Source organism: Rhagoletis pomonella, unplaced genomic scaffold, assembly GCF_013731165.1.
Source record: "Rhagoletis pomonella isolate Grant_MI unplaced genomic scaffold, Rhpom_1.0 Rhpom_scaffold_00007, whole genome shotgun sequence".
In the NCBI taxonomy this organism is placed as follows: Eukaryota; Metazoa; Arthropoda; class Insecta; order Diptera; family Tephritidae; genus Rhagoletis; species Rhagoletis pomonella.
In genome coordinates, this window is record NW_023458561.1 from 21,695,624 (window position 1) to 21,707,526 (window position 11,903).

Consider the following 11,903-nt stretch of genomic DNA (forward strand, 5'->3'; position numbering starts at 1 on the left):
GAATACACAGAAGCGCGAATACCACTATTTACTATCAATCTTGCTAAAGACACCACTTTTGTGTTCACTACATCTACAGAAAAAACTATTGGAATATATCGGGACTGGATCGCTTCCCACGGAGAAGAAACCAGCTGGCGGTTATCCAGTTTGAAAACACTCATTGAGAGAGTTTTGGAGTTATAAGAACTTTTGACTTTGCACATCCTTAACAGAGATAAATTAAGTTCTCCTCATATTTTTTTTTATTTATGACCTGATTTTTAAATAATTAAGTTTATTGGTCGAATCAGATTTATTAGGTTCAAAGGAAATTAAAGCGATTTATAATACTTAAAAATATGATGTTAGCAATATACAAGAGTTAAAATCGGCTTAAAATATAAAAAAATCTAAATGAAGATTGACTCTGGCCTTTTTAAGGAAGCTCAACAAAGAGAAAATTTTGTTTACGCCAACCTCCCCGCCAAGTAAGCTTTCAAACCAGGGGATGTATGTATGTAATTAACTTTGTTTTTGCGAATGGATATACCATCATCAAACCCATGCCCACGTGTCTTCATATATGTATGTTGAAAATTTTACTTCAGGATATTTGATTTACTACTGAGCAGAAGCATAAAGCCGATTGATTTGAAGTTAACTTCCGGTAGTAAACATTTACATTCGAATGGAAAAACATTTTCCTACACCTGGGAGTGATTGAGTAAAAAGAGCTTATTTGTATTCAAAATGTGAAAGCAGTGATGCACAAAAGGCAAGGGGAAAAGCTAGTAAAATAGGAAACGAGTTATGTTGGCTAAATGAAAATTTATTGGAACCAATAAAAGATATTCTCTTGTAGCGGAAATATCGTAGGAAGTAGAAAATTAAGTAAGTAACTGACTTGAAAGTAAAACCACCGGGTTGTTGTGTTAGATTTGTACCGTAATTGAAATAAATAAATAAATAAAATAAAGTGGTGATAAAGCTTGTGCTCAAAATCCATCAGCACACAACTCAAGAATAAATGTGCCACAAATTGCTTATTCCCTTGAACTGATTTATTTTTTCAATAAACTTAATTTTTTTATATACAGTACCGCTCAGCAAAATAGGTGCAACAGTTACAATTTGCATGCACCGATGCAAAAAAATTGAAATAATTGGTAGTAAAAACAAAATGGGCCTGAAATGCCTCCTTAATTGGAAATTAATTGCACACAACCTATTCTGGTGAATAATTAAATTAAAAGTTTTATATAATAATTATAACACCGTACGACAAAAACAAAAAAAAAATCAAAACACGCGAAACAATCGATATACTTACGAAACTATGGGCCAAATATAGTCAAAGAGCGTTTTTAGTTTTTCACTCTGATGTCAGGACTTTTTTTTAAAGGACTTTGAAATTTTAAAGATATGATTAATTAAAAAAATTATTTTAAGAAATCCGTGCAATGTAGAATAGCAATATGGGTACCAAATTAGAGCGAAAATTCTGTAGAATTATAACACAATAAATTTTGAAATAATAATATTTTTTAAATTTCAAACTCCTTTAAAAAAAAATCGTGACGTCGAGAAAAACTAAGTACGCAGTTTTACTATAATTTAGTCCATAATTTCGCGAATATATTAGTTTTTGTGTGTGTAAAATTTACTGCCGCACGGTGTAATGAAACCAGAATTTCTGCCAATGTTTGCTAATTTTTCGTGTTATTGGTTTGTGAATTGAACATGATTTTTCCCTGCTTTTACAAAAACCAATTTCGGACAATTTAGCAAATGTAATTATTCTGTGGAGTGGGAATATACCTGGCTAGTTGGAATTCTTCGTGAGCAAGAACTGAAACATGTTTTCAATTTTGTTGACGAGATTTAATGTTTTAGTGGTGGATGCTGCTTCATCAGCAAAAATCTTCAGAAAAATTAATCGATATTGCGCCAATGCAGTAAAACTCATAATTCGAAATGAAGGTTGCACTGCTGCTGAATGTTAAATGCGCACATTGTACATACATATGTATGTATGTGGGTGAGTAAAGCCACAAAATTCGTAGAAACGAGACATTTGTGCAGTATGTTAGCACATCTACATGGTATAAACAGGGTTGCCAGGTCAGAAGCCAAAAAAAAAACGGACACGTTTCTTTTGGCGAGGGAATGAATGGGGGATGGAGAAGTGGTGGCGGTGGGTATGTCTGTATTTACACGGTTCATATTATCATAAAGGCTTGTTTTCATTATCCATATTGTAAGTGCTGACACTATTCGTGATTCTTAAATAACTCCAATACTAAGTATTTAAAATTCCTTGAGGTTGTTCACACTTACCTGGTTATCGGTTACAACAGTAAAATACACTACAGAATAATAATTTTTAACCAGATAACCTGACCTTCACTGGTTAAGTATGATCAACCAAATAATCAAATACGGTATATTCATTGATTTTAATCAGTATAGGTCTTTAGTTGGGTAAATGCGCTGCTTAATCGGCTATCGGTCTGTTTTTAGCCCATAATATCACTGGTAAGGCTATGGTTAAATGAGATAAAGTTGTGTCAAAATATGACCATAAATTGTTTTGCGTCAAAATATGACATAGTGGAAACCAGCCTTAAAAATTGTTCCTTCCAAAGCAAACAAATTTACAAAACACGAAAAATACATAAAAAAAATCGCATTTATTTTGATTGATGAAACTCTTACAATTCTCTGGAAGAAAATTTTAAACACATGAATTACAAATATTTCAAGAAAGTCATACATAGAGTGGCTGGGTTAAGGGTGACGAACCTGAAAAAGATAAAATTCCTTGGTTCAAACCATAAACAAATTTCAATCTTGAAGTGGGCTGTATTTTGAACCTATTCCAACATATCTTTTCCAGTGAAATACTAACATTTTTAACCCAACCCGCCATTTGTGATTCATAAATTTATAATTTTGTGGAGGCCTTTAGTTACTACAAGTAACAAAACAAAAAAATGTTTACCATACGCATAAACATATGCATGTAGAGCACACTAAATATAAGTTTCGTTGTACTAAATACACGTAGAGTTTTTAGTAAAAATAAAATTATACCATGTACGCCAGTCTTTCATTCAATTTTTACAAATATTTTTCCTTTGAATTTACAGCGTTTAATAACTTTTTTCTAATCTTTGTGTTTACAAGCTTTAATTTAACTTCACTTGTACATTGATTATGCTGAATGCTTGGTTCTCGTGGCGATGCAATATAAGAAACAAATTTTCCGCTAGGTGGCGCAGGAATTGGGATATTTGAATAACCCATATTATCCGATTTCGTTCGTATTAGTAATGTTGTTATATTATTCTATTTTCTTAAATTCTGAGGAAGAATAAGGAGCTTTTAAACGAATACAAATCTCACTTTGGATGATGGATAAGTCGAGGCAGTTCATTTCATTTGTCCATATGAATTGCATAGCGGTAAAAATGCGTTCTACACCTGCAATAGACACAGGAGGAGATAAAATTACTGCACCTATAATATTTGCGATAAAAAAAGTTTCTTTGCATTGTGTCGAGGTCAGTTCCAAGCGTAAGCGTGTTTTCAAAAACGGGGCGTATATTAATCGGGCGACGAGATCGTTTAGATCCAAATAAACTTGGGCAATTGTAACTTAAATGAACTCTATAATTGCACTCTGTAAGAATACTTAGAAAACCCCCATTTCGATTCTTATAGCAAAACTGTTATAAAACCTAGTTATACGGGAAATGTGTATACATAAATTCATAAATTTACTCAGCATTAAAAATCTACTCTCCGCTACATTTGACTTTTTTAGGCGAGACTTCCTTGAGATTCCATATGTTAGGCTATGGTACGCTCTTTTTAAATCGGTATCGATCAATAATATCGACAGAGCAAATCAATACACTTGCCACCAGTACGTTGCAAAAAAATTTGCGCTGACAATTTCATAAATTTGCGGCGCCACAGAACATACGATGAGTTTTTAGATTTTTGGAGAGACTTTTCTTCTCGGATAGGAGAAAATAGGACACTCTATAGTCCGGTTTTTGTTTTAATTATCACCCGGACACACATACTAAAAACCGGACTGTCCAGTCAAAAACCGGACACCTGGCAACCCTGAGTATAGGTATGTATGTAGGTCACAGTGCAGATAACAATGTTAAATGCTTTGATGAAATTTTGCTGACACATTTTTTTGTATGTATTTTTTATCATCGTTCTTGTGGATTTTATGATGGAAGTTTTGCTAGATAGGGTGGCTACAGTAGCAGATCTAGAATTTTTCTACAGCGGATTTGGGGATTTTTAATCTTGCCACCTTGTCATGTGAAAAATAATAGTAACAGGACATTTTGACTAGTTTTGGCTATTTTTATTTTGTTTGTTTAATGTTAACAATTTTTTTATATGCCAAGTGCCTTAGAATTGTGGTTGATTTTTGATAATGTTTTTTGAGGAAGGTGTCACACATTTCTCTCCATACAAATTGTGTATGTTAGGCAATATATTTTAGCGAACTCTTGGCCACTTGAAAGTTGAACTTTATTAAGCTAGAATTTACGGGGTATATAGAGTTTTCCTAAATAAAAAGTTTGTTTATATTGTAAATTTTTCTAATTTTTCTACAATGATTGAAATTTGGACTTATATCGTTTTTGTTAGATGATGCGCGGTGTTTTTATAAAAGAAATAATAAACATTAAACAAATGAAAGAAAAATAGCCAAAACTGATCAAAATGTACTGTCCCTCTATTTTTCAGAAAACAGAAACCTCGCTGTTCCAAGCTTCGCCTTCTACTTTGGAATTTTAAATATATTGCAAAAAATGCAATCAGTGGAGTTCCGAGACTCTGAATTTTGCGCAAGATTCGATGCAGGAGTTTCAAAAGATGTGACAAAATGCAGAAAGTAATTTTCACGAAATTTTCGAAAATGTGACCAAAGTGTGCACAGAACAGGGTGTCCAGATTTGGCGATTTCACGCCAATTTGGCGATTTAATTTTGATATTTGCGCGTAAAAATTTAAGAAACCGCCATTGGCGATTTTTGACGATTTTCCCCCTTCAAATACATTTTTTTTTTCAATTATAAAAATATACAAAACTGAGCTTTCCACGATGATTAGACAGAAGAGGCTAATGCAATGCGTGGTAAACTTGCATTAAGAAGCATATTAAAAGACTGTCAGAAATGTTTAATCACCCTAATCGAAGAACTTTTGAAATGATTACCTAGTCATTTAAATACTTAAAAAAAACCTTGATTCTGTCACCATAAAAGTGTGTGAATCACAAGAAGGCGAGTTTCAGGGGCCTGCCAATTCACTATTTGACTTTGAGGGCAAGAAAAGCAGCGGAAACTGAATATTTAAATCTTTTAACTTTCCCATTTAACTCTGAAGACTCTGAAGAATTTTGGATAATTGCTTATGGAGTGAAAACCGCAACAGGCAACAAAATGTTTGGAAATATAAGTAAATTCATATTATTATCCTTTCCACACTCTCATTCAACAAAAACTAAGATTCGAAATAGGATGAAGTTGGAAAGCCTTAATTCAATAGTTCGAATAAAGTGTTATATAAAGGCTGCTGCAAAACGTTTCCAATATGAAACAGTATGTTATCAAGGTTGAATAGTTCAATATATGACAACAGAAATGTAAATAATTCAGACACTACAGGTGATTTTGAAAAAATTGTGGAAAAAGCTGATTCGTCTTATTATAGGTTTTTATTTAACTTTTAGCGCCGAGCTCTTAAAAGCAGATTGTGCGATTAATCAATTAATATGAGTTATAAAATTTTTTTATGCTGTCAAAGTGAGAGGATGTAAAAGTTCGAGCTCAGTTAAATAAATTCAATTAAAGGTGTATAAAACCCGCTAAAATATTTAAAACTATAAAAACTAAAATAAATAAGTGAACTTGTTTAAAAAGTAAATTGTGCTTTTGATTTTGATCATAGCAAACAAACGCATAAAACATACATAAATTTTGTCTATAATTAGTATTGCGAAACAGAGTTGAAAATGCCACCAAAAACAAGAACAAATAAAAAGCATAACAACAAAGAGCGTCTCTCAACATCGAGCGACACAAGCGACAATGAATCTTCTTCAGTGAACTTAACGGGGATTATTGACAATTTAAACAAAGAGTTTAAAGTGCAAGAGCGAGCGATGAAGAAAATAAGAGAATCGCAAGAACACATTAGTGATAGCTTTGATGCGCTCAAAAAAGAGATCGATCGCTTAACAGAAGAAAACAAACAAATAAAAAAAGAGTTGAAGGAACTTAAAACAAACGGCGAAGGTGTCAAAATCAAAATGAAAACATTAGAACGAAATGTAATGGAAATAAAACAAGAAAGAAAGAAAAACAACATAATAATAACTAATATACCACAAATAAAAGATGTGAATTTGAAGTCTGTAGTAATAGAAATTGCTGCACAAGTTAATGCAAATATTAATATTGATAGCATCGAGGATGTATATCAAAATGAAAATAAAAAATTTAAAACACACCCATTAATCGTCAAAATGAGCAGTAATGAGTTGAAAGCAAAATGCTTTGAGTTTAGGAAGAAAGGTTCGCATATAGATTTGAAGAAAATACTTCCAAACGTAGACATGAAGGGGAAAAATATAAACTTCCATCAGCTGATGGAAAAAGAAGATTTGATGAAAAAGGCTAAAAATGCAGCATACAAAAAGAGCTACAAATACGTGTGGGTAAAGGATGCAAAAATACTTGTAAGAAAAGATGATGACACCCCGGTGATACAAATTATGGAGCTAGAAGATTTAAAAAAGCTAGATTAATTAATCTAAATACATTTAAGTACATATATTTTAGTTATCCATGGATGTAAATAACTTAATAAACAATGCAGCATCTAATGTTGAGGTGAAGCACAATGTAAACAAATTAATTTTCAAAAACAATAATAAATATATAAATATTTTGTACTTAAATATACAGAGTATGAGAAATAAGATGGATGAGTTAGATATGATAATCCATCAGAATGCAACCGAGGGTAAAATCATTCATGTAATTGCAGTAAGCGAAATCTGGATTTATGAAAATGAGAATAGGTATTTCAATCTGAGAGATTATAATGCTTATTTTGCAAACCGTTCCTCAAATAGAGCAGGTGGATGTGCGATTTTTGTGCACAAAACGATCCCATCTTCTCTAGTAAGTAAAATAGAATATGAAGGAAGTAGCTTCTTGACTGTAAAGTTAATGAAAGCCAATATGTGCATCTCGTGTGTTTATAGATTCTGTGCATCCGATGTTGGTTCATTCATTGATAAATTAGAAACTGATATTTTAAAATACAAGAGATCTATCATACTTCGAGATTTCAACTTAAACTTATTAAACTCAAACATGGAAGTTATTGATTACGTAGGTACAGTACTAAACAAAGGATTTCTCTTTCTAAATAATTTAAACAAAGAAATATACTACACTAGAAGAGGAAATGATTACAAAACTATCATTGATCATGTTCTAACCGATTTAGTTGAATACACATATACTTTATCGTTAGATGATAATGATATATCTGATCATAGACTCATAGCTTTAACAGTTAATAACAATATACAGAATATTGAGCATTTAAAAAACGAAATACAAGTTTTTGATTATTCCCGTTTTGATGAAAACAAATACATGAATAATATACTTAACCAATCGAACTTTTCCGAATTTCATACACAACTATGTGCTAGTATTGAAGATTGCACCAAACATATTAAAAAAATAAACAAAAATGTCAAGAAGCCGTGGATGAATGACGAAATCTTATCTTTAATTAGAGAGAAAAATAAATTTTATAAATTGAAAAGGAAATATATCAACAACTTGTACTTTGAAAACAAATATAGAAATTTCAAGATAAGGTTGAGAAATAGAATTAACAATGCACGAAAGGAGTTTTATGGGAGTCGAATCGAAGAAAACATTGGGTCTAGCACAAAAACGTGGAAAGTCTTAAATCAGCTGGTATATGGGAAAAATAATACCAATTTTTCAAATATTGCAAAAATAGTAGATAACGATAACGAAGTTACAAATCCTGTTGAGATAGCTGAAGTTTTCAATGATTATTTCATAAACATTATAGATACGCCAGACCACTTTCAGTACTCCCCTGAGCCGGTAACTAGACTCTTACATCCATTTGTTTTGGATCAGTGCGACACTGAGGAAGCTTATAAGCAGCCTTAATCCAAAGTCGGCCAATGGTCCAGATGGAATTTCTGCCAAACTAATACAGAAATATAAAGCGGAACTATCTGGCCCGCTATCATATTTTATTAATGAGTGCTTTAGTAGCGGACAATATCCAGAGGTATTAAAAATTGGTTCAGTTGTCCCAATCCACAAAAGCGGAAGTAAAGAGGTTTGTACAAATTATAGACCTATAACAAAACTAAGTACGGTTGATAAGGTGTTTGAAAGCATTATTTTAAACCGATTAAAAACATTTATTAAGACTAACGATATAATTAGCGATAATCAGTTTGGTTTTACTGAAAACTCCAGCACTATGTCTGCCTGTATCAGTTGCACAGAATTTTTGTATGAAAACTTAGACAAAAAGAAATATGTTGCTATGCTGGCAATCGACCTAAGTAAAGCCTTTGACTCAGTTAATATTCACATTATGTTACAAAAACTCAGGGAATTGGGAGTAACTGGCACTGCTATAAAACTTTTTGAAAGCTTTTTAATCGACAGAAAGCAATTTGTTCAAATTAAAGAATTTAAGAGCTCAATTAAAACCAGATGGTCAGATTTTTAAAAACGTGTTTTATGCACTTGATGTAAACGTCATTTCGACATTCAACTACATTTGAGCGATATTTCTTATTTATTTGGATTTCTTAGATGTTCAATTAAAATGCTTCGAGTATTAAGTATTTTGGCTGTTCGAGAGCAACGCCAGAAAGCCCATTTGGCTTGCTGAAGAGGACCAAACCATAATTGCGAAGTACAATTGGTTAAGAAAGTTTGAATGCACTTGCATAATTGAATACTCATTTTGATATAACACTTTCTGCAGCTTATGGAAATATTTGTTTCTAAATTGAGTAATCCACTTGCTAAGTGCGCTATGTAAATTTTTTTCAATTTTTAGTTTTTGGCGGTTAACATATCAGTATTTAAAATAGTTTCATGTCCACTAACAATACAGTGCAAACTCCTTATATATTCTGAAAAAATAGCATCAAATGTTAGCTACTCTAGCAAAAGTCGCTTTAATACTTACTGTATGTATATGTATACACTTTCAAAAGCCGCTATAATATTTATTGTACGTATTTATACAAGTTAAAAAGTCTCCATCTTCTGATGAACTTAGAAAACTGCAAGAAAACGTGGTAGATTCGGTGCCTAGTGGAAGACGTCTTAAAATATAAAACTTACTGTTTCAAAATTTGCAAAAACTACCACACTGCGATTTTGATTTTTAATGTTGTTAGGCTCTAATTTATCCAAATTTTCAGATATAAAAAGAAATATACAATTTGGATGTTACTTGTTGTTGTAGAAGTTTTTTTTTTAAATTTATGGCTTATTATTATAAAATCACATAACGCTGTTTGCAAGTGGACTACTCAATTCTGTATGTGTTGGAAGCCTCATTATATTTCTATTTACCATGCGTTCGTTCAGTATTTCGAAAAGTAACATCGCAAAAAAATACCGTCGTCTGTACGTGGCGAGGGGGTTAGGGTTCAAACCCGGATTCTTCCCCCTCAGTAAATCCGGCCCTGGGTGGCCATCCCTATGAAAGCGACCAAATGGCGCCTCGCTTTCCTTTTCCACAAATTGCTCTAAACGATGTTTTTAGCGCGAATCCCGATCATTTGCTTCTTTATGCCCTTACAACGAAAAATGAGATGCCATGTGTGTTAAAATTACATTCCTCTTTTTATTGGAGTGTTGCCACAGAAATTCGTAGTTCATTTTAATGAACGAACTAATGAACTAGTTCAATTAAAAGAGCTGGCTCTTTCGCTCTTCAGTTCTAAAGCTTCCCAAACCTATTGTCTAAGAACACCATCTTTTATGAATTCGGCTGCGTTATTGGTAATCTGTTACATGCTGCGTCTAATCGCCAGTTGACTTGATTAAGATTTTCCCTTTCATACAGCAAATTTTTTGCACTGTCACTCATTCGTTGAACCGCAATATGGTCTCACCGTTTAGCTGCCACCATAAACGATCACAAGCCACTGGTCAGCATAAATCTCAGAAAAAATATATTTTTTATGACTAATCGTGTATGTTTTTGCTTTGCCGAATGCACAACATTTTATCACTATTTTTCTGTTAACATCGTTTTTATCGTTGATTTTGTTACAATTTTGTTAGCTTGATTTGTTTTTCAAACACATTTCTCGATTTCGCCGAAGTATGAAAAAACTTTGCATTTTTTTTAAATTTATATCCTTCATACAATTGGCATAAATATTAAATATACGTACATAAATCTATTTTAGCACATGCTTTGTCGGCTCATTTGTTAGCTACATATGTCCACATATCAATGTAATTCTGTGCCTTGGAATCAATGCTCTCAAATTAAGAAGCTTTTAGTCATTTTATGGTTGATTGTCTCAAAGTTCTTTTGCTCATTCAAATCTTTCTACAGAGACAGTGTACTTTATTTTTTAATCAAATGGCAGAGAATCTTTCAACTTGATTTATACTACTAAAATTATTATGTACTTGGTTATGGCAGGCACAGATAGACCCACGGCGGGAATTACGGGAAAACAACCTTGCCCCAAAAAGTTATCGATATATGTACTTAAGTACAAAGAATTGGAGCCCTTTCTTAGATTTTTTATACGCAATTTCCATAGAACATTTTAATAAAGATTAATATTCGTTTTACTCTTAAAAATGTTATCGATTCCATAAGTGAATGAAAATGTAAAACGACTGCAACAAAAGCATCAAATCTGCTGCTTTCTCCCACAGTGACATTTTATTACTAACGTAGCCACTGAGTGCGATTTTGCAGAAAATTTCTGCTTAGATAGATCAGTGATGCCAGATTGTGGGTAATTTCCCTATTTGAGGGATATTTTGCATCAAAAATTATTAAAAGGGAAAAAAGGGATATTTCATATAAATAAGGGATTTTCTTTTGACGCAGTTATTGTTGCATAATTGATCAAAATTCAAGAATATTCGATATTCTTACGTAATTAATCGTTCTGAAGATGTGATGTGGAGTGAAATGGTATATAATTGTTAAAAACTATAAGGACAATTTTGAAAATTTTCTTACGTTAACCAATTCAAGCGCTGAGTAAGAAAGAATCTTTCCAGTTGTAACTGGTGTTTCATGTAAAAAGCGGAACAAATTATCTGATGAAATGTTAAATAGCACATGAATGTGCTTCAATTTTAAAGTCACCAAAAAAATCTTTTAGGCCCTTAGTGAGTGAGCATAAAAATGAAAGTGAAAAAATGAATGAGTGAAAAAAATTCAGAAAAAGGGGTTTTTTCTTAACAGCGGTCGGCCCTCGGCAGGCAATGGCGAACCTCCGAGTGTATTCCTGCCATGAAAAACAGCTTGTCATAAAAATACACTCGCCATTCGGAGTCGGCGTAAAACTGTAGGTCCCTCCCCTTTGTGTGACAACATCAAGGGGACCGCCACAAATTGGAGGAAAAGCACATATGTGTAAGCGCCAAACTATTATTATTATTTTATATGAATTTTACTTCTTTACTACTGAAACATGTATATGTTTAAATTCGTTGGGAATTATGTGGGATAAATTTTCAAGATGTGGGTAATTGAGGGATTTTTTCCCCATTTTCGTGGGATTTTTAACAGAGAATGTCTGGCATCACTGAGAT